Raw genomic sequence first — 24747 nt, forward strand, 5'->3', positions numbered from 1 at the left:
CCAGCACAAAGGTTGTTTACCCAGGTTCGAGCCGCGAGGATGCGTAATACCCTAGTCCTGCTTTGGTGTATCTTTGAGTGTTCTTGTGTTCTTGAACTAGCTACGGTGCGTGCATAGTTCAAAAAGCCGAATCCCCTCTAGTAGGCCTCGGGCCTCATTTTATAGTCGAAGGGGCGCCATAGTGGCACATAGGAGGTGGAAAGGTGCACAGTGTACAAGCTTATCGCCCATCATTACGGGACAAGACGCATTAAATGCGCTCCTTAGGTGTCCCCTTGCTTCATTGGGGACTTGAACGAGGCCCCTCCCGTCCGTCGCCGCCTTGCCTTGCTTCGACATGCGTCCAGGCCAATGAGGCGTGTAGTGCCATGTAGGCTGGCAGGCTGCTGAGCTGGTGTGGTGGCAGTGTCTTCACGAAGATCTGCATGCCACCACGCAGGTGCTCGCCTAGCTGGCTGGGCTGGCAGCTGCATGGGAATGGAGGTGGAGTCTTGGCAGGTGCGGGCCTGGCCGCGGCCCCGCTGATGTCCTCGGCAAGGGTCTTGCTGGCGCCCCCGGCAAGGGTCTTGCCGTGGCATTGCGGTCGTCCCCGGCAAGGATCTTGTCGGAGGTCTCGTGGATTTCCTCGGCAAGGATCTTGCCGAGGGTCGTCGTCTTCTGGCCCTCATCTGATCTTTCATGCTTATGATCTTTACGAAGATCTGCATGCCACCATGGAGGTGCCTCCCGAGCCTTGGTTCCAATGTGGTCGATGGCGTTGGAACCCCTGGGCTCAAGGGTGGCGCGCTCTGCTGGCGTTGGGCAAGTTGCCCCAACAAGGTTCTTGCCGGGGCTGCGGAGGCTGCCCCGGTAAGGGTCTTGCCAGGGGAGTCTACTGATAACCCACAAGTTTAGGGGATAATTGTAGCCTCTTTCGATAAGTAAGAGTGTCGAACCCACCGAGGAGCTAAAGGTAGAACAAATATTCTCTCAGGTCCTATCTGCCACTGATACGACTCTACGCACGCTTAGTGTTCGCTTTACCTAGAACAAGTATGAAACTAGAAGTACTTTGTAGGTGTTGTAGGATAGGTTTGCAAGATAATAAAGAACACGTAAATATAAACTAGGGGCTGTTTAGATAAAGAAACAATAAAGTAAATATAGCGAGTGTGGAAAAGTGGTGGTAGGAGTTGTGAAATTGTCCGTAAGCAATTGACTACTTTACTAGACCGATAGCAAGTTTTATGTGGGAGAGGCATAAGCTAACATAGTTTCTCTTCTTGGATCATATACACTTATGATTGGAACTCTAGCAAGCATCCGCAACTACTAAAGATCATTAAGGTAAAACCCAACCATAGCATTAAAGCATCAAGTCCCCTTTATCCCATACGCCACAACCCCCTTACTCGGGTTTATGCTTCTGTCACTCAAGCAACCCACTATAAGCGAATCATGAACGTATTGCAACACCCTACAGCGGGAATCCCTCACGCTTGCACGACACGGAGGGCACAATAGGACAGCAACATAACCACAAGAAAATTAAACCAATCATAGGAATTCATCAATCACCGATAGGACAATGAAAATCTACTCAGACATCATAGGATGGCAACACATCATTGGATAATAATATGAAGCATAAAGCACAATGTTAAAGTAGAGGGTACAGCGGGTTGTGGGAGACTGGACTGCTGAATATAGACGGGGGAAGGTGATGGAGGTGTTGGTGAAGATCGCGGTGATGATTATGGCCCCGGCGGCGTTCCGGCGCCACCGGAAGCAATGGGGAGAGATCCCCCCTTCCTCTTCTTCTTCCTTGACCTTCTCCCAAGATGGGAGAAGGGTTTCCCCTCTGGTCCTTGGCTCCCATGGCATGGGAGGGGCGAGAGCCCCTCCGAGATTGGATCTATCTCTCTCTGTCTCTCTCCGTTTCTGCATTCTCAGATTCTGCCCTTCCACCGTTTCTTTTATATCCGGAGATCCGTAACTCCGATTGGGGTGAATCTTTCGCCCAGATTTTTCTCATAAAATTGGTTTTGTTGCGGCAAAAGAAGAGCGTCAACGACCTTACAGGGTTCCCACGAGGGTCCAGGGCGCGCCTGCCTCCCTAGGGCGTGCCCCCCTGCCTTGTGGCCCCCTCAGGCACCGTCTCGCGTTGATTTTACTTCCCAAAAATCATAAATATTCCAAAATAATTCTCCGTCCGTTTTTATCCCGTTTGGACACCATTTGATATGGGGTTTCTGTGAAACATAAAACATGCAACAAACAGGAACTAGCACTGGGCACTGGATCAATATGTAGTCCCAAAAAATAGTATAGAAAGTTGCCAAAAGTATATGAAAGTTGAATAATATTGGCATGGAACAATCAAAAATTATAGATACGACGGAGACGTATCAGCATCCGCAAGCTTAATTCCTGCTCATCTTCGAGTAGGCAAATGATAAAAGAGATAATTTTTGATGTGGAATGCTACCTAGCATAATCTTGATCATATGTCTAATCATGGCATGAATATTAAGACACGAGTGATTCAAAGGAATAGTCTATCATTTGACATAAAAACAATAATACTTCAAGCGTACTAATAAAGCAATCATGTCTTTTCAAAACAACATGGCCAAAGAAAGTTATCCCTACAAAATCATATAGTCTGGTTGTTGCTCTATCTTCATCACACAAAGTATTTAATCATGCACAACCCCGATGACAAGCCAAGCAATTGTTTCATACTTTAGTAATCTCAAACTTTTTCAACTTTCACGCAATCCATGAGCGTGAGCCATGGATATAGCACTATGGGTGCAATAGAATATGATGGTGGAGGTTGTGTGGAGAAGACAAAAAGGAGAGGTCTCACATCGACGCGACTAATCTACGGGCTATGGAGATGTCCATCAATTTATGTCAATGTGAGGAGTAGGGATTGCCATGCAACAGATGCACTAGCGCTATAAGTGTATGAAAGCTCAACAAAAGAAACTAAGTGGGTGTGCATCCAACTTGCTTGCTCACGAAGACCTAGGGCATTTTGAGGAAGCCCATCGTCGGAATATACAAGCCAAGTTCTATAATGAAAATTCCCACTACTATATGAAAGTGACAATATAGGAGGCTCTCTATCCGAAGAACATGGTGCTACTCTGAAGCACAAGTGTGGTAAAAGGATAGTAACATTGCCCCTTCTCTCTTTTTCTCTCATTTTTTATTTTCTCTTTATTTTTATTTTTTTGGTGGGCTTCTTTGGCCTCTCTTTTTTTATTTGGGCTTCTTTGGCCTCTTTTATTTTTCATAAAGTCCGGAGTCTCATCCCGACTTGTGGGGGAATCATAGTCTCCATCATCCTTTCCTCACTGGGGCAATGCTCTAATAATGATGATCATCACACTTTTATTTACTCACAACTCGATATTAGAACTCGATATCTAGAACAAAGATATGACTCTATATGAATGCCTCCAGCGGTGTACCGGGATGTGCAATGATCTAGCATAGCTATGATATCAAAAAAACGGACAAGCCATGAAAACATCATGCTAGCTATCTTACGATCATGCAAAGCAATATGACAATGAATGCTCAAGTCATGTATATGATGATGATGGAAGTTGCATGGCACTATATCTCAAAATGGCTATGGAAATGCCATGATAGGTAGGTATGGCGGCTGTTTTGAGGAAGGTATATGGTGGGTGTACCGTACCGGCGAAAGTTGCATGGCACAAGAGAGGCTAGCAATGGTGTAAGGGTGAGAGTGCGTGTAATCCATGGACTCAACATTAGTCAAAAGAACTCATATACTTATTGCAAAAATCTACAAGCCATTGAAAACAAAGTACTACGTGCATGCTCCTAGGGGGATAGATTGGTAGGAAAAGACCATCGCTCGTCCCCGACCGCCACCCATAAGGAAGACAATCAATAAATAAAATTGTGCTCCAACTTCATCACAAAGCGGTTCACCATACGTGCATGCTTTGGGAATCAAAAACCTCAACACAAGTGTCTCCACAATCCACGACCACCCACTAGCATGACTCTAATATCACCATATTTATATCGCAAAACTATTGCAAGGAATCAAACATATCATATTCAGCGATCTACAAGTTTATGTAGGATTTTATGACTAACCATGTGATTGACCAATTCCTGTCATCTCTCTAAATGGATATAAGTGAAGCAAGAGAGTTTAATTGTTTCTACAAAAGATATGCCCACGCTCTAACAAATATAAGTGAAGCAAAAGAGCATTCTACAAATGGCGGTTTTCTATATGAAGAGAAACAGGCAATCCAAACTTCAAATGATATAAGCGAAGCACATGAAGCATTCTATAAAGCCATACTCAAAAGATATAAGTGAAGTGCAATGAGCATTCTATAAATCAACCAAGGACTATCTCGTACCATCATGGTGCATAAAAGAAAAATGAAAACTAAATGCAAAAGACGCTCCAAGACTTGCACATATCGCATGAACGAAACGAATACGAAAACATACCGATACTTGTTGAAGAAAGAGGGGATGCCTTCCGGGGCATACCCAAGCTTAGATGCTTGAGTCTCCTTTAATATTTACTTGGGGTGCCTTGGGCATCCCCAAGCTTGAGCTCTTGCCTCTCTTCCTTTTCCTCATATCGAGACCTCCTCGATCAAACACTTCATCCACACAAAACTTCAACAGAAAACTCGGTAAGATCCGTTAGTATAATAAAGCAAATCACTATTCTAAGTACTGTTGCAAACCAATTCATATCTTGTTTTTGCATTGTGTCTACTGTAATATAGCTTTTTCATGGCTTAATACACTGATATAAGTTGATAGATTCATCAAAACAAGTAAACTATGCATCAAAAACAGAATCTGTCAAAAACAGAACAGTCTGTAGCAATCTGAACATTCACCATACTTCTGGTATCCCAAAAATTCAACCTAAATTAGGAACAATAAAAAATTTGTATATAAATACAGTACAAAAGGAATCAGAACCATTTGACGTTCCAGTAAAAAATGTAAAATCACGCACTACAGCCAAAGTTTCTGTCCTGCACCATACAAACCAACAAGCATTGTAAACATCCTAAAGGCAAACCTTGGCACATTATTTTTATAATACAATGGAATTGTACAAGGGGATAATTATTTTTGATGAAAAGTTTCTGTAATTAAGATTCACAAAGTTTCCGTGAGCATGAACAAAGTTCAAAGAGCCCTCCCACTTCAACAATGCTTGTCTTTCTCACTTTCACTTTCCTTTTTGAAAAGTTTTGGGTTCCCCTCTTTATTTTTTTTGTTTTTAGACTATATAAAAGCACTCAACAGAAATAAATGACTCTCTAAAACTTCCGGGTTGTCTCCCTGGCAGCGCTTTCTTTAAAGCCATTAAGCTAGGCATATAGTGCTCAAGTAATGGATCCACCCGGATCACAAGGTATATCAAAGCCAATTTTAATTAACAATGATTTGTGATGAGCACAAAGTAACATATATCATGTAACAACAAAGTCTAACTCTCTTCCTATGCATCGGCATGTCATAAAGAACAATTCATGCACACATAGTGAAGGCCAATGCATAGTATAAGTAGTTACTTCCAATTTTATAATATTGGAAACATAGAGAGGTGGAGGTATAGTTCCTCTCTCATAATAATTGCAAGTAGGAGCAGCAAGCACATGCATATTATATCTATTAAAATCATCATGTGTAACGGTAAAACGCAACCCATCAATATAATCCTTAATAAGCACGAACTTCTCCGATATAGTGTGGTAGGGAGAATTCAAAAAGATAATAGGACTATCATCCGTGGGTGAAATAGCAACAATTTCATGTTTAACATAAGGAACTATAGCAAGTTCATCTCCATAAGCATAATTCATATTGGCATCTTGGCCACAAGCATCATCAAAAAGGGATATTTCAAGAGAATCAATGGGATCATAACAATCATCATAGCAATCATCCTTCGGTAAGCACGAAGGGGAATTAAACCATGTATGAGTTGAAGAGTTACTCTCATTAGAAGGTGGGCATGGGTAGCTAATCCGCTATTCCTCCTTTTGTTCTTTGCTCTCCTCGTCATCTTTTTATCCAATGAGCTCACAGTTTCATCAATTTCTTCTTCCATAGAATCCTGCAAAATATTAGTCTCTTCTTGGACAGCGGAGACTTTCTCAATAAATGCATCAATACCGGAATTGTATTCATAATTCTCATAACAATATTTAAGTATAGAAAAATTTTCAGGTCTGTAAACCGAATCATCAAAATCGTCAAACGCTTTAAACATGGATTCAATATCATAAGCACCCATAAAAGCAACAAATTTTTCTATTTGTTCCACATCATAGTAATCATATCTACCATTAGCATAAGAAGCTAAGGTTTTATTATCATTGAATTTGCATGAAAAGGGAAGGTGTGGAGCCTTCATCCTAGAGCAACAAGTATAATCATATCTCAAGCATAGTTGACGAGCATACCAACGCAACATATGAATTTGATCCCATAATAGTTTCAATTTTTGTGTCAAGCGATAATCCCTAAAGTATTCACATTGATCCAACGTGTCTCCCATAATATAATTGAATGGGGTTTTCTCAGGATTATCAAAGTAGTACATAATATCTTGAACATAACGAGCATCAATGGTTTTAGGAGGTTCCCCATCTCCACGAGTAGCAAGTACACCTAATTTTTTTGGTATTTCGTGTTCCATATCCATAAACAAAGATAGAGAACACCTAAGAACAGCAAATAAAAATTACTTAGTGATAAAGCAAACAAGCACACACGAGAATATTCACCCCACACTATGACTCCCCGGAAACGGCGCCACAAAAAGGTCTTGATAACCCACAAGTTTAGGGGATAATTGTAGCCTCTTTCGATAAGTAAGAGTGTCGAACCCAACGAGGAGCTAAAGGTAGAACAAATATTCTCTCAAGTCCTATCTGCCACTAATACGACTCTACACACGCTTAGTGTTCGCTTTACCTAGAACAAGTATGAAACTAGAAGTACTTTGTAGGTGTTGTAGGATAGGTTTGCAAGATAATAAAGAACACATAAATATAAACTAGGGGCTGTTTAGATAAAGAAGCAATAAAGTAAATATAGCGAGTGTGGAAAAGTGGTGGTAGGAGTTGTGAAATTATCCCTAAGCAATTGACTACTTTACTAGACCGATAGCAAGTTTTATGTGGGAGAGGCATAAGCTAACATACTTTCTATTCTTGGATCATATGCACTTATGATTGGAACTCTAGCAAGCATCCGCAACTACTGAAGATCATTAAGGTAAAACCCAACCATAGCATTAAAGCATCAAGTCCCCTTTATCCCATACGCCACAACCCCCTTACTCGGGTTTATGCTTCTGTCACTCAAGCAACCCACTATAAGCGAATCATGAACGTATTGCAACACCCTATAGCGGGAATCCCTCATGCTTGCGCGACACAGAGGGCACAATAGGACAGCAACATAACCACAAGCAAATTAAACCAATCATAGCAATTCATCAATCACCGATAGGACAACAAAAATCTCCTCAGACATCATAGGATGGCAACACATCATTGGATAATAATATGAGGCATAAACCACCATGTTCAAGTAGAGGGTACAGCGGGTTGCGGGAGAGTGGACCACTGAATATAGATGGGGAAGGTGATGGAGATGTTGGTGAAGATGATGGAGGTGTTGGTGAAGATCGCAGTGATGATGATGGCCCCTGATGGCGTTCCGGCGCCACCGGAAGCAAGTGGGAGAGAGCCCCCCTTATTCTTCTTCTTCCTTGACCTTCTCCCTAGATGGTAGAAGGGTTTCCCCTCTGGTACTTGGCTCACATGGCATGGGAGGGGCGAGAGCCCCTCCGAGATTGGATCTATCTCTCTGCTGTTTCTGCATTCTCAGATTCTGCCCTTCCACCGTTTCTTTTATATCCGGAGATCCGTACCTCCGATTGGGGTGAATCTTTCGCCTAGATTTTTCTCATAAAATTAGCTTTCTTGCGGAAAAATAAGAGCGTCAACTGCCTTACGGGGTGCCCACGAGGGTCCAGGGCGCGCCTGCCTCCCTGGGGCGTGCCCCCTGCCTTGTGGCCCCCTCGGGCACCGTCTCGCGTTGATTTTACTTTCCAAAAATTATAAATATTCCAAAATAATTCTTCCTCCGTTTTTATCCCGTTTGGACTCCGTTTGATATGGGATTTCTGCGAAACATAAAACATGCAACAAACATGAACTGACACTGAACACTGGATCAATATGTTAGTCCCAAAAAATAGTATAAAAAGTTGCCAAAAGTATATGAAAGTTGAATAATATTGGCATGGAACAATCACAAATTATAGATACGACGGAGACGTATCATCTACCTCGCCCTCTTGCTTCTTGTGTCTCTGGTCTTGGCGTCGCCTTGATCGTCTTGTGGCTTTGACTTCCCTCTTCTGCCCTACTAAGTGCGGCCGCGGGTGCGGCTCTGACTGCTCGTGCACAAGTAAAGGGGTGCAAATGAGAGCCCCTACTTTTGTACACCGACACCCAAGGACACACATGTGATTTTTCAAACAACTTTGGTGCACTGGAGCCTGTGCTTGTAGTTCAAATTTGAATTATGCACATTAAATGTGCAGAAACTCTATTAATGTATGAAAAGGCCAAACGAACCCAGAATAATTTCAAATTTTAGCACGATACTTCTATTTGGTCTAATCTGCCTGTGTAAAAAAATTAAGGTGGGAGAAGGCAGTGTATGTATGTCATTTCACACACGGAGGTGAGACGTTCCCTCTCGGAACCACGAGCCTTCTTGAGGGAAGCTCCGGTTTGCAAGAAGCTTACACCAAAGCTTGTCCCAATTCGGCCAAAAAATTTACCGTAGCATGTTGGTGCCATGTCATGACACTATGCCAAGTTTCATAATTTTCAGGCGTGTTTTGGATTTACATGAATTAAAAAACCAAGTTTCTCAATCTTTCCGGCCGAGCCACGACGCCCAGATGTTTGAATTTCATTCTCATTTCTTGCATGGGACCTAGAAATTCACCCAATGACACACATGTGATTTTTCAAACAACTTTGGTGCACTGGAGCCTATGCTTGTAGTTCAAATTTGAATTGTGCACATTAAATGCGCAGAAACTCAATTAATGTATAAAAAAGGCCAAACGAACCCAGAATAATTCCAAAATTTAGCACGATACTTCTATTTGGTCTAATCTGCCTATGTAAAAAAGTTAAGGCGGGAGAAGGCAATGTACGTATGGCGTTTCGCACACGGAGGTGACACGTTCCCACGAGCCTTCTTGAGGGAACCTCCAGTTTGCAAGAAGCTTACACCAAAGCTTGTCCCAATTTGGCCAAAAAGTTACCGCAACATGTTGGTGCCATGTCATGCCACCATGACAAGTTTCATGATTTTCAGGCGTGTTTTGGATTTAGATGAATTAAAAAAACCAAGTTTCTCAATCTTTTCGGCTGAGCCATGATGCCCAGATGTTTGAATTTCATTCCATTTCTTGCATGGGACCTAGAAATTCACCCAAGGACACACATGTGATTTCTCAAACAACTTGGGTGCACTGGAGCCTGTGATGGTAGTTCAAATTTGAATTATGCACATTAAATGCGCAGAAACTCAATTAATGTATAAAAAAGGCCAAACGAACCCAAAATAATTCCAAAATTTAGCACGATACTTCTATTTGGTCTAATCTGCCTGCGTAAAAAAATTAAGGCGGGAGAAGGCAGTGTACGTATGTCGTTTCACACATGGAGGTGACACATTCCCTCTCGGAACCATGAGCCTTCTTGAGGGAAGCTCCGGTCTGCAAGAAGCTTACACCAAAGCTTGTCCCAATTCGGCCAAAAACAATACCGCAGCATGTTGGTGCCATGTCATGACACCATGCCAAGTTTCATGATTTTCAGGCGTGTTTTGGATTTACAGGAATTAAAAAACCAAGTTTCTCAATCTTTCCGGTCCAGCCACGACGTCCAGATGTTTGAATTTCATTCTCATTTCTTGCATGGGAGCTATAAATTCACCGAAAGACACACATGTGATTTTTCAACAAACTTTGGTGCATTGGAGCATGTGCTTGTAGTTCAAATTTGAATTATGCACATTAAATGCCCAGAAACTCAATTAATGCATAAAAATGCCAAACGAACACAGAATAATTTCAAATTTAAACACGATAGTCATGTACTAGTTGCATGTTCACTGTATGTAAATGTTCTAGAAATTCTAACACCATCCTTTCCCTCTGTAACACCATTTTGTCTTTCCAAACATAATGAAAAAATCAGGTATGCCACAAACAGTTTACTAGAACGAATCGTGTGGGATGCAATATAAAATATCTTGGCGCACCGTCTTGTCTAGCTTACGCAGGAAGCTTCGTCGTCTACAGTCCACCGCCCCCGCTTAAACCACACTTGCGCGCCAGTTTCTCGCGGCACCGAGCGAATTTTTTTTGCCACCGTGGAAATATATATCTCCCCGCCCCCTCACTCCTACCAAAAGCCACATCTCCACTGTTCCTCCTTGCTTTCCAAGTTCAAACCTTCATTGCTTCTTACTAGCAGCTCAGCCTCCTCACCGGCAACCCTTCTTTTTGCAGCGCCGCCTCCTTGTCGGCGGCCCTTCTTCTTGCTGTGCGGCCTCCTCGCCGCCAACCCTTCTTCTTGCTGCGCAGCCTCGTCAGTAATCCACACCCCACCCACACCATCCTCCTCCTTTCCCGTCCCACATGGCCCGACCAACGGTGCGACACCTTCCAGCGAAATCACTGCCCCCCTCCTCCAATTAAGCGCCGCCCACATCCATTTTGCACGCAGTATAACATGGAGCTCAGTAGCATGCGGCCGCACGCGTGCACAAGGTCGCTATGGCTGCCATGCGTGTCGACCGCCAGATCTTGGAGGAGCACCTCGTCTTCGAGGCCACCGTCGACACCACCACACGACTGTCTACTTTAAAATACAGTTTGTGTTGTTTTCTCGAGGCGACTGCCAGTGCCTTCTGGTGATTTCTCTTTTGTAATTTTAATATGCAATCTGATGTTTAGTTAACAATTTTGTCCTCTAAAATGCAATGTTCAGTTAATAGTTTGGTCCAACAATTGCTACATTTCGTAGTACAATCTGATGTTCAGTTAACAGTTTGGTCCTCTGAAATGTAATATTCAGTTAACAATTTGGTCCAACAATTGCTACATTTTGTAGTACTGTTCTCAAGCATTCTTTGTTTTGTAAGTTGTCTTCTAGTACATGTTTTGATTCTGCAATGCCGTGCTCAGTTAAATATTTTGGTTCATTTGGTATGTTGTCCATTTAACTGTTTGGTTCAGTTCTTCAATTTGATTTTCATTTGATGTGGGTACAATTTTGTATTGTTTTGCATGTGACACCAATCGAATTTGGCTGTACTCAATACATATTCTACTGATAGTATGGCAACTCTCAGTTAACCTGATCAAGATCTTCCTTATGTGTGTTACAGGGAAACAATGGGAGACACTGCGGTTTACCATCGAGGTTTGTTCAAGCAGGGTCCTTTGGATAATAGCACATTATTGTGCAGTTGCAGGAATCATTCTAATATTTAGGTTTCTTACAATTTGGTCTTGCACATGTAGGTCCTGCTATCAAAGTCTTAGACCCACTGTTCGACCCATTTTGCATATGGGGAAATGAGATGTCCATGAATATCAGTCAAGTCAAGAAACTCAGAAAGATTTTTAGGATGAAGAAACTTGCGACGAATAACAGCAAGATCTTTGTTTGCACAATGAAAAATACATCAGTCAACTATAGGATGGTACCGACTCTTTTACCTTGTTTTTACACCTTGCGCCATTTCAAAATTTACAACAGCGATTTATGCATAGCTTTGTTTTCAGTACTTTTCAAAGAAGTTCACCGATGATTACCTCTCAAACCACCTGCATGGTCAAGAGGCAAGGAAGGTATTCATTCAACACCCACGGTACAATATTGAAGTCTTGCTGAAGAGGACGAAGGTTGGGCGGGGAATTATCCATAGCCACTGGCCTAAAGTTGCAAGGACATTCAACATCACTGAAGGCTCAATATTTGCCTTCCGCTTCTGCAGTTTCCCACATGAGATTCATATGTCTATTTACCGTGTATGATGCTACTTTCCAAAGGTTCTTTATGTTGCATGTGAAACTTGGTCCTCTTGTCTAATGGCGTAACTGAGTGCTAAAGCTATCTGATGTAATTCGATTATGAAATCCTGGTTGCTTTTATAGGGATATGAAATATCTGGCGTATTTTATAAGAAATATCAGTTTGATTAGTACATGGATTATCAATAATAGGCTAATTACCCTGCTTATTGGGGTTTTCCATTGCAGGCGGTTACTCATAGAGCACCATGGGTGATGAACTCAAACAACCCGCACGGTTTCTAGAAAGTAGGCGTGTTTGATCAACTAACAATCACACATGGCTTCCGGTAGCGAACTGTTTGCGTTAGGCCACCTTGCACAAACGTTTCCACACAAAGAATTGTGTGTGATATACATACCTACGGAAATGTTTTTCTAGGATTCACCGTGTGGGATGTACATACCTACGGAAATGATTTTCTGGGATTCACCGTGTGGGATGTACATACCTACGTAAATGATTTTCTAGGATTCACCGTGTGGGATGTACATACCTACGGAAATGATTTTCTGGGATTCACCGTGTGGGATGTACATACCTACGGAAATGATTGGGTTTCGTTGCCGCGCCCGATCGCACACGGCCCCAGCCTGGGTCCCAGGAGGGCCTATCCCCGACGATTTTTCTGGGTCGTGTGGGAAGGACCCCCCCTATCGCCCACACTCACTTGGCGACGGTTCCAAATGTCATCGCGAAAAGTGGTTAAAAACTATTTGTTTAGCACGCCATTGTACGAGTGTGCAAAGAAGAGGTACGGGAGGCCACCGACGTGGGTAAAACTCACCTGGGCGCGCCTGGGCCCCCATGCCCACCCTGGTGGGTTGTGCCCCCCTCAGGGCACCCCCTAGGTTCTGCTCTGGTCCATCGGGCGTCTTCTGGTCCATAAAAAATCCACAAAAAGTTTCGCGGTGTTTGAACTCCGTTTGATATTGATTTCCTGCAATGTAAAAACACACAAAAAACAGCAACTGGCACTGGGCACTGGGTCAATAGGTTAGTCCCAAAAAATGATATAAAGTTGCTATAAAATGATTATAAAACATCCAAGAATGATAATAAAACAACATGAATACTTCATAAATTATAGATACATTGGAGACATGTCAAGAGGTCGGGCTAGCACAAGGATGACAGACTCGCCTTGAGCCCAAGAACATATATTGTGTGGCAAAGGGAACATAAGTGTGATGTACAGGTTCGCCTAATCGGCTTCATCGGACACTTGGAGTCGGCACGCTTTGCTAGAGGCCGCTACCGACTAGCCAAGTAAGATGTGATCTGACTCGCGTCCAAGTGAACGAGAACCTAAGGGGTCGCACACTTAAGGGAAGGAACATTTGAGGCCCAGTCCGACTCCATGAGTCAGATGTGATCCTACTCAGACTCGGATCCAAGCTGAACAGATTTTGGGCTTTGGGCTCCGTGCGAGGCCCAAGTGTTGAGCCCGCGACGGACGCCTATATAAAGTGGGGGTGCGGCACACTCATGGGGTTGATCGCTTCGGCGCTATCACTAGGGTTTGCATGTGTTGCGAATAGCCACCTCCCCTCATGGCCGACTATGTGATCGAACCTAGCAGTCCGCAGCACGGTGTTCCTCTTGCACGCGCGGATACCGTTAGAGGCGATGCACCTATGCCGCCCCGCGAACTTGTACATGGGATCCGACGACCAGCTGTTCGAGGGAGATCGGAAGAGGAGGAGATGATCCACGCGGACGCGCTGCCCCAACTCTTCTTCCGCTTCACAACATTGAGCGTCCAGTGGTAACGATCTGTGATCCATCTCTCGTAGCATGTTCTTGGTTGTTCTACACGTAGGAATTTTTATTTGCAGTCGACGGAACCTACCATAGATCCCAACAGTGGTATCAGAGCCTCTGCTATAGGATTTGGATTTAGATCGTATGCATATTAGATATGTGGAGGCGGCAGATGACATCTGTTGTCGTTTTTGAAACGACTATGTGCACGATTGATGAGATCAACTACACATGGGGATCGATGTGGCTATGTTTTCTAATGATCGGAATAGATGAGGTCGTGACACAACCTACCCCTACCGGTTGGTATCCAGCATCGGGGTTAACAATAAAACGTAAATCCGAATCTGATTTGGGACGATCGATAAGATCGGTCAGATCACAAAATTTGGCATGATCGGAATGCAGATGTGATTTGTGATTTCCGAAAATGCCTCATTAATATCAAGCAATTTGCCATTCCCGATGTTGCACCTTCACACGTCTAGTACGTCTAGTGGTGGGCTCATAAAATTGGGGTGCTACTAGGTGTCCTTGAACTGAGGGGTTCATGTCGGACACGGACATGCACTGCATTAGGTTGACTTGACAAGGCTATCAAAACGGTTTTGGGCCTTGTGGCAAAGAAGGTAGCCAGGGTATGAGATACCTTCTCGGCCGACAGGAGTCGTATAGAGATACGATTAGCAAGGAGTTGCTTACTGGATAGGTATGTTGGCTAGCAGTGATGCTAAAGCTCACTAGTCGCAAGCGCTAGTCGGATCATGAATCACTAAGAGTTTGCGGAGGGATGCCAACTTTAGTGGGAGCATTTGTGTTTAAGTCTTGAATTACTCTACATAAACACATTGCTTAGTGATTGCATATTTTCTGTTGTAGATCAATGGCACCACCTGCTCAACCCAACTTTGCATTGAAATCAATTCTGGAAAAGATAAACTGAATGGAACAAACTTTACCACCTGGTATAGAAATCTGAGAATTGTTCTCAAGCATGATAAAAAGGAACATGTTCTAGAGGATCCACTTCCAGAGGAACCTGCCAATAATGCTAATGCCACAACCAAGAATGCCTACCTGAAACTTGTTGATGAATCAACGGAGATCAGCTGTCTGATGCTGGCTTGTATGGAGCTTGATTTGCAACAGCATTTCGAAAATGTTGAGGCTTACGATATGATCGAGAATCTCAAGAGCATGTTTCAGACACAGGCTAGGAACGAAAGGTTCAACGTCTGGCGATCCTTGATGGATTGCAAGCTGAAGGAAGGTGATCCACTGAGCCCACATGTGATCAAGATGATCAGATATGTGCAAGCTTTGGATCGGTTGGGCTTCCTGCTCTTGGATGAGCTGGCTACCATGCAGTTTTGGGTTCTCTTCCATCCAGCTATGGGACGTTCATCTCGAACTATCATATGCATGGCATGGATAAGAAGCTCACTGAATTGCATGGGATGCTCAAAGTGGCAGAGTAGGATATTAATAAAGGCACGCATCAAGTGTTGATGGTGCAGAAATCAGCCAAGTTCAAGAAGAGTTGGTCCAAGAAGAAGGCTAAGGAAAAGGGCTCGGAGATGGTAACCTCTTCCATTGTGCCGAAGTCAGGACGGGACTCGAAGACCATTTGCTATCATTGCAAGGACACCGGTCACTGGAAGAGGAACTGTAGCAAGTGGCTTGCAGAGCATGGCAAGAAGGCCAGAAATGCTTCTTCAAGCAAAGGTACACTTGTTGTATATGTTATAGACATCTACCTTGCTGACATACCTAGTAGCTCTTGGGTATTTGATACTGGATCAGTTGTTCACATTTGCAACTTGATGCAGGGGCTGGTAAGAACTAGACGTGTGGCACAAGGGGAGATTGACATGGGTCGACAACAAAGCAAGAGTTGCTGCGTTGGAGGTCGGCACGATGCAGCTCCAGCTTCCTTCTAGATTTATTTTGGAATGGAATAATTGTAATTACATTCCTGCACTTAGTCGGAACATTATTTCTGCCTCATGCTTGATGAGTCAGGGTTATGAATTCAATTTAAAGGACAATGGTTGTTCATTTTATTTGAATGGTATGTCCACGTCAATGCACCCATTGTTGATGGGCTATTTATATTGAATCTAGAAACGGAACCGGCCTATAATGTGAATGTCAAGAGGCATAAGCCAAATGAGATAAATCCGACATACTTCTGGCATTGCCGGCTTGGACACATTAGTCTGAAACACATGAAGAAGCTGCATGATGATGGACTCCTAACTTCGTCCGACTTTGGGTCGTTCGAGACATGTGAATCATGCTTTCTCGGCAAGATGACTAAGTCTCCTTTTGCAAAGAGTTGTGAAAGGGCGTCCGAGCTATTGGATCTTACACACAGTGATGTGTGTGGTCTAATGAGCACAACTGCTAGAAGCAACTATCAGTACTTCGTGACTTTTATCGATGACTTGAGTAGATATGGATATATCTATTGGATGAGGCACAAGTTAGAAACTTTTGAAAAGTTCAAAGAGTTTCAGAACGAGGTTGAAAATCATCTTGTCAAGACTATAAAGCTTCTACGATCAGATCGTAGAGGTGAGTACATGAGCCAGGAGTTTGATGATCATCTGAAAATACGACGTACAGTACCTCAGCTCACATCTTTGGGTATGCCACAGAGAAACGGCGTGTCAGAATGGAGGAATAGGACCTTGTTGGACATGGTCCGGTCAGTGATGAGCAAATCGGATTTACCATTGTCATTCTGGGGATACGCTCTAGAAACTGCAGCTTTCACACTTAACAGGGTACCATCAAAATCTGTAGACAAGACACCACATGAGATGTGGAGCGGGAAGAGTCCCAGTTTGTCTTTTCTAAAGATTTGGGGTTGTGAAGCATTTGTCAAGCGACTTATGTCGGACAAGCTTACACCCAAGTCGGATAAATGCATATTCATGGGATATCTGAGAGAACCCTTGGGATATAGCTTCTACAACCGGGAAGAGAACAAAGTGTTTGTTGCTCGGAATGGGGTTTTCCTTGAGAAAGAGTTTCTCAGTCAGGAAGCCAGTGGGAGGACAGTCCGACTCAAAGAAATTCGAGGACCACTTGGGGACGGCTCGGTGGGTGATGAGATCATGCCGGAGTCAGTCACGGAACCCGTAGTCGAAGCGGCTTCGGAACCACCAAGATCGGAAAGATTACGCAGAGTGCGTAGTGTATTGTTGCTAGAAAGTGACGAGCCGGCACATATGCGGAAGCGATGGTGAGCCTGGATTCCAAGGCATGGATAGAGGCCATGAGATCTGAGTTAAAGTCCATGGATGAGAATTAAGTCTGGGACTTGGTTGATCCGCCACCTGGCGTAAAGGCCATTGGCTGCAAATGGGTCTTTAAGAAGAAAACCGATGTGGATGGAAATGTTCAAATCCAAAAAGCTCGGCTTGTCGCTAAAGGTTATGGACAAGTTCAAGGAATTAACTATGATGAAACTTACTCGCCGGTAGTGATGCTGAACTCAGTGAGGATCGTACTAGCAATTGCTGGATATTTTGATTATGAGATATGGCAGGTGGATGTCAAATGGCTTTCCTTCACGGAAATTTAACAAAGGACGTCTATATGATACAGCCCGAGGGTTTTGTTGATCCGACTAGCACTAGTAAGGTATGCAAACTAAAGAGATCCATTTATGGGTTGAGGCAAGCATCTCGGAGTTGGAACATTCGTTTTCATGAGGTCATCACTGGTCTCGGTTTCATCAAAAGCGAAGGACGGTTGTTTACATAAGCAGTTAAGTGGGAGCTCAATAGTGTTTTTGATCTTGTATGTGGATGACATACTACTAATCAGAAATGATGTTTCGATGCTTAACTCGGTCAAGGAATCATTGAATGGCAAGTTTGCAATGAAGGACCTTGGTGAGGCAGTTTACATTTTAGGCATCAAGATCTATAGAGATAGATCAAGGAGGCTGCTCGGCTTGAGCAAGAGCACGCACATAGATAAAGTGTTGAAGCGGTTCAACATGAGTGAGGCCAGGAAAGGGTTCTTACCTGTCTCACATGGTATGAGGCTAAGAGAGACTCAGTGTGACATCCTGGATTTTGCCTTCTCTCTTTTTCCGGACTTGCCTTCTCTCTCTCTCTCTCTTTCCGGACTTGGTTTTCATCGTGGTTTTTGCCCTGATTTGAATTGGAGTTTGAATCATTTCAAATGGACTTGTCACTTGGGCATATCCTTGGCTTTCACCCAAGTGACCTATCTTCTTTGTTCCTCTGTTCAAACCTCAAAATAATCAAATGAATATTCTTCATAAAAGAAAAATATTCATTTCTCCTTCTGAATCTCACTTCGGAACCTTGTGCTCCAAAGCAACCTCAATTTTTCTTGCTCAGAAAAATCTGAGATAAATCCCAAATATTCTTAGAACCATGGCACAACTTCCCTTGTAAAAATATTGCAACACTTTTTGCAATATTTTTGTTGTAGAAAATCTTTTCACTTCTGGACCAGAAATGCACTTCGTACAGCAAGTACATTTTGCCTTGAGCTTTTAGCCTTGATCTTTCTTGAGCTTAAACACCCTCCTAAGAAACCCTAAACCCTATGAGATTAGCCCTAATGGTCTTCTAGAAGGTGGCCAAACTTGGCGGCCAAGTTTTTGTACAGAAACTTGTCAGCTTAGTGAAGTCTAATCTGGTCGGCCTGAGCATGAGCCATCAACTCCCCTAGACTAAACACTGCATGATCGAACGCGTAGACAAGGTTTGGCCGCTCCTGGGCGTCATTTTGACGATGTCAGCTTGGTGACCACACGTGGACACGGTGCCTGGCATGCGTTTGACGTGCTCTGGCTGGCGCCTTGTGCTCTGTTTCGCGCGTGCTCGATCCAGCGCTCGCCTCCGACTACCACACCGCGCCACCAGCCTTGACACATCACCCTTGACCACTCCCTGGCGCTCACCGATGCTGGAGCTACCGTAGCAAGCACGGGCACATCGCGGCCAAAAGGCCACAATGCATGTGTGCACTTGTCCGCTTCTCCAACTGCCTCCTATGCTCATCAACGAGCATGGGCAAGCTTCTGCGTTAACGCTGAGCATTTGCCCCCTCTCGTTGGAGCTTCTCGTCGCCGTTCACCACATGTCTAGAGAGCTTCGGTGACGACATGTCCCCCCCCTCCGCTCCAGCTATATATAGCACCCCTCCTCACTTGCTAGCCGCGCACCACTCCACACCACCTCCACGAACACGTAGACGAGCAGAAGCCCGGTCGGGCAGGCCTCTGGCCGTCGCCCGACCCGAGGACTCCAGCGATCCCCGCAGTCCAGCCGCCGCGCTCCGGTGCCTCTCGAGCTCAAGCAGCTGCTTGGGCAGGGCATTGGGGGTCTGCTGGTGCTGCCTAGACCCCGCCAAGCCCTCGGAGACGCCTCTAGCCATCATCTCCTTCCTCTCCAGCGAATCCCCTCCGCCACCGAAGCTTGCGAGCTCGAGTGCGACCAGCTCAGGCCACCTCTCGCCAAGCCACGGGTACGGGCAGGTGCGCCTCGAGCACTGCTTCATTTCTATCCCTCTCGTTTAGCCCCAAAACCCCTCGTTGCCGGATGAGCTCCAGCGAAGCACCGCCTCCCTCTAATCTCGCTCTCTCTCTCTCTCTCTCCTGACGCACGGGGCCCACTTGTCGGCCTCACCACTCGCGCCCGAAGAGGTACAAGTGGAGGCGTATTTCCATTATATGCCTTCGATGTCACCCCCCCCAGGAATTTCTGTTTAATTCAAATTTATTCAAGAATTTGACAAAACTTTGACCAGCCACCATTTCTAAACAACAAGTCCAAATGATTTGATTCTTTTTGCATTGTCTTTGTTACAGAAAGCTCTAGCAGCACACCAGAAGGTGGATTTTTCCTTGCTGCCTAGAATTTCTGGTGATTTTCAGAATGTGTTTTGATATTTCGTTTTGTGGTTTAAATTATTTTTTCAGAAGGAGAAGCTTGTCTTGAAGCCAACCAAGAGGGTGTGATCCACCTCTACACTAAGGCAAGCCACACCAGCATTTGGATGGTGTTATTTCAATATGTATGGTTTTCTACTTGAATATGAGTCATTATTTGCATTTAAAATTTGATAAATAACTTTGGTTAATTTCTAGTTACTTTACCATGCTTGATATGCTTGCTTTAGCTTCTGTTTGAATGCATGAACTTGTTTGGCTAAGTAGAGTAATATTTTGCACTATGAAATTGCTATGGAAATTAATGATAGTTATTTTGCTACTAATTGTTTTATACAAATAATGAACTAATAAAAATATTGCTTGGTTATAAAAATGAGTTATAACCAGAGAAGTTTGATTCTTAGTATTGCATGATGCATATGTTGTTAAGTTTGATCCATGAGCATGAGTTGTTTTGCTTTGCATGATGAGTAGATTGCATGATTATTTTGATTATATCATCTGGATGATAAAAAGTTTTTATCAAAGCTAAACTTGATTAAGTTCAACGTGAATATGATGTTGATCACATCATGGTGCCACTGAATCGGGTTTTAATTCAGTGCGACCAAATTTACCGTATGGGAAGGTCTTGATTTGGTACTTTGTTGTGGCTCTCACTGATGCCTCCCGCGAGGGAAGGTTATGAGCATGCATACCCTGGCCTAGTAGGCAAACATAGCTCATTTTGTTTTTATGGTACCTTGTCCCCGTTTGGGACCATTTTGCAACGACGGTGGCCGTTGGTGTCTTTGGTAGACACGGGGCCACCCAAGACCTAGCCCTGAGAGGGAGTTGGTCGGAGTGGCCGGGGAGAGTGCATGACAAAGGGAGGGTTTCCTCGGAATGCTTTGGTCCGCATGTATGGGAGTGCGAGGCCAGTATTCCGTAGTGTGGGTAAAGTGCGCTACCTCTGTAGAGTGTAATTAATCTATCGATAGCCGTGCCCTCGGTTATGGGCAAACTCGGAAGTAAGTAACACCATGGATCAACTTTTCTAATAACCTTGCAAACTAAGTAAGTGATGTGATGCATTGGTTCGTGATGAAAGCATGAACAGTTGAGGTGTTCATGAGTGATTGGTTTCAGTTGTAACCGGGTATGGTCACCGTTTGGTTAAGAGGTAACCGAATGGTAAGCGAGTCCGAAGGACTCATTGTATGAAATGGTTGTTTTGGTAGTAGTAGCTTTGCATTGAATTAATCTGATTAAATATCATGATATTGTTTGTCATCGTGCTTATGTTTGTTGTGAGCTTGCGAGTACATTCAATGTACTGACCTGGCGTGTTATGCCAGCTTTCAGGCAAGTCAGTTTGCATCGGAGTGCATCTCGTGTCTAGGCCGTGTTCACGTCGGTGTCCCTGTGCTATGGAGTTCCTCTACGTCGTTATTCTGCTGCCGCATAGCTCGTGCGATCGAGGCCCCGTCATGTTCATTAAATAATGTACATACCGTCCAGCAGCACCGTGTGTGCCGCTCAGCCTCGTATCTCGATGTAACATCAGACCTATGTAATCTGCTAGCATCAATAAAGCGGTTGTTTCTGTACCATGTTGTTGTGTATTGCCAGAAGACTTGATCTCTGGGCTGGCAATGCAAGGTAAACCGGTTGCTCTGAGCCGGGGTGCCACAACGCTTGGTATCAGATCCGCGCTGATTGTAGGACACGCTAGACCATTAGTGCGCTAGTGAAACGGTAGATAGCTTCATTTGAGTGCTGATTGTTGCACTTCATGCATGTTTATTTGTTATTACTAACCGAATGATTTGTGAATGTAGATGGCACCACTACCGATCTTGTACCATCCTGAGCCAGTTCCGTACACATCGCCGCATCTGCTTCAGAATGTGTGGCGACCACTCTACCCAGAGGGTGCTGATCCAGAGTATCGGGTGTATCGCGAGCATCTGGCCGGTGGATTGTATGAGTATTATGCTGAGGTCACTCTACACCACAGTTCACCTACTGGCACTTACACTCGTTCGACTAAGGGTGGTCTTGCTTCTACGCCATCCCAGGCGATTCAGTTTGCTGCTCTCGAGGCTCTTGTAGACTTGCGCTACAACGAGGTTCGCATGGACACCCACCCTGGTCTTTTCTACTACCCATCTCTGCATGAGAATGGGCGTGTCCGTTTTCCTTTGATTTATCCGGCGTGCGATCGTCCCACTAGCCACCTTTCTCGCTACATCACAGCTAGTTATCTTCTGAACTACGAGTTAGCTCGGGAGCTTTCACGTGCTCGCACCGCTCTCGCAGCTGCTCGGGTGAGGAACCCTCTTCCCGTTGTTATCTACACTTCTGCTCTGGTTCTTCCCACCCCCGTTCCATCGACGACCTCGCAGGGTACCGTTAACCCTCCTGCTGCATGGTCTTCCCTTGTCTCTACTCCTGCTGCTCCTATGCTTAGATCCCATCCCCCGCCTGCCCCTGAGGGAGAGCCCTCGAGGCAGCGTCGTCGCGTTCCTCTTGGCCCGGAGGTCTCTGCTACCAGTTCAGGATCAGGGTCCGACTCAGGAGACGAGCCTGCAGCAGCACTGACCGAGCAGTAGACCGTTAGACTATCGCGGTAGTCATGAGCATGATGTATGACTGTAACCGCACTTGTCATGATGCGTAGTTTCATGTACGAGGGTAGTAGACCCGCTGTGATGTTACTTTCATGTTGGGACTATGTCTAATTATGTTGGAACTTTTTATTCGCCTTGGTTTTCATTCGCTGTTTTCTTTCGGGATTTTTCACTGGCTTTTTACCCCATTTTGGAATTTTCTCATCTTGGTTGCTATGTATTGGGAAAACAAAAAATAGGATGACGCGTGGAGGCAGCAGCAGCCAAGCTTGTGAGGATGTCCCTGTCCGTCATTCTGCAAGACAGGCGGGACATTCCCTCGAGCTGTACCAGTCACCCCCGCCGCCACCGCCACATCCACCTTCCACCGATCAGATCATGAGAATGTTTGAAGAAAGAAGAAGCAACGACCTGTTGGAAATCCTGAAGAGTGTACAAGTTATGGTTGGGTAGAATGGAAACCAGAATGGCCATCACTCCAAACTGTCAGACTTTCAGCGAACCAAGCCTCCCAGTTTCAACCACGCTATTCATCCTTTGGACGCTGACGACTGGCTAAGGACTATGGAAAGGAAGCTGGAAATTGCCCGCACTGAAGAAGGAGACAAGGTTCCCTTTGCAACGCATTATCTCGAAGGAGCTGCCACGATATGGTGGGATAATGCCAAGGAAATATGGCCTGCAGACGAGGAAATTACTTGGGATAAATTCAAGGAACAATTCCGCAAGTATCATATTCCCACCAGAGTTATGAAAATCAAGCAGCGCGAATTCCTCGCTCTCACTCAAGGCAGTATGACCGTCAACGAGTACCTGAACAAGTTCAACCATTTGGCCTGCTATTCTCTCCATGATGTGGCCATAGAAGAGCGGAAGATTGACCGGTTCCTTGGAGGCCTGAATCAACATCTCAGGTGCACCCTCAGCATGTTTGATTTCCCAGACTTCCTGACGCTGGTGAACAAGGCCCTCATCACCAAAAGGGAACACAAGCTCCTGCACGACCACAAGCCGGCTGTTAACGACCACAAGCACAAATTCGAGCCAAAGAAGGATATGCAACCAGTTCAAAAGGCTCATACTTGGCAACAGACTCAGGTGGAGTACAAACTAAATTGGCAACAAAATGTCAACAAGACTACTACACAATTCAAGAATGTCGTGACCAGCCCGGTGCGTGAAGACTGTCAGCGCAACAATACATGTTTCAGCTGTGGTCAAACCAGACACTACGCCAGGCAGTGTCCCAAGAATAGCAAGCAAGTAGCTCCATTCCAACTGCAAGTCAACTACGTGTACCCGTATCCTGCCCCAGACATGATTCAAGGGCAAATTCATCACATCTCCACAGACGAAGCTCAAGAGGACCCGGAAGTCGTCATTGGTTTGTTTCTTGTTAATGACATACCCGCTGTAAGTTTATTTGACTCTGGGGCTTCCCACTCTTTTATATCGCGGAGTTTTTCTTCCCAAAACAATTTTCCTTGTTCAATTTTGGGAAAGCACATGCTGGTACAATCCCCGGGATCCCTACTCAGAAGCAATCTCGTCTGCCGAAATTTGGAAATTGACATCAAGGGCGTCAAGTTTCCAACCTCGTTGATAATCATCGATTCCAACAAATTGGACGTCATTCTGGGCATGAATTGGTTAACTCAGTATCAAGTCTGCGTCAGCTGTGCGACCAGAGAAGTTACCTTGAAAAACATGGAAGGTCGCACCACAAGTTTTTATTCCCGCAGGCGCATACCCATGAAAGATATGGTTTTCGCAGTAGTGGCCGAAGAAGTGGATTTAATTCCTGTGGTCAGTGAGTATCCATACGTCTTTCCTGAAGAATTGCCAGGCATGCCACCTGACCGAAAATTGGAGTTCGCGATTAACTTGGTGCCTGGAACCACTCTGATACATAAGAAATATTATCGGATGCCTTCCTTAGAATTGGTAGAATTGAAGAAACAACTAGATGAGATGCTGCAGAAAGGATACATTCGACCCAGCTCTTCACCATGGGGATCACCAGCAATCTTCATGGACAAAAAGGATGGCAGTCTACGAATGTGTGTAGACTACTGGCAGCTGAATGACGTCACCATCAAAAACAAGTATCCACTGCCAAGGATCGACGATCTGTTTGATCAACTTAGTGGGGCCAAAGTATTCTCAAAAATTGATTTGAGGACTGGATATCATCAACTCAAGATAAAGAAGGAGGATATCCCTAAGACCG

The sequence above is a fragment of the Triticum aestivum genome, chromosome 3B (assembly GCF_018294505.1).
Source record: "Triticum aestivum cultivar Chinese Spring chromosome 3B, IWGSC CS RefSeq v2.1, whole genome shotgun sequence".
In the NCBI taxonomy this organism is placed as follows: Eukaryota; Viridiplantae; Streptophyta; class Magnoliopsida; order Poales; family Poaceae; genus Triticum; species Triticum aestivum.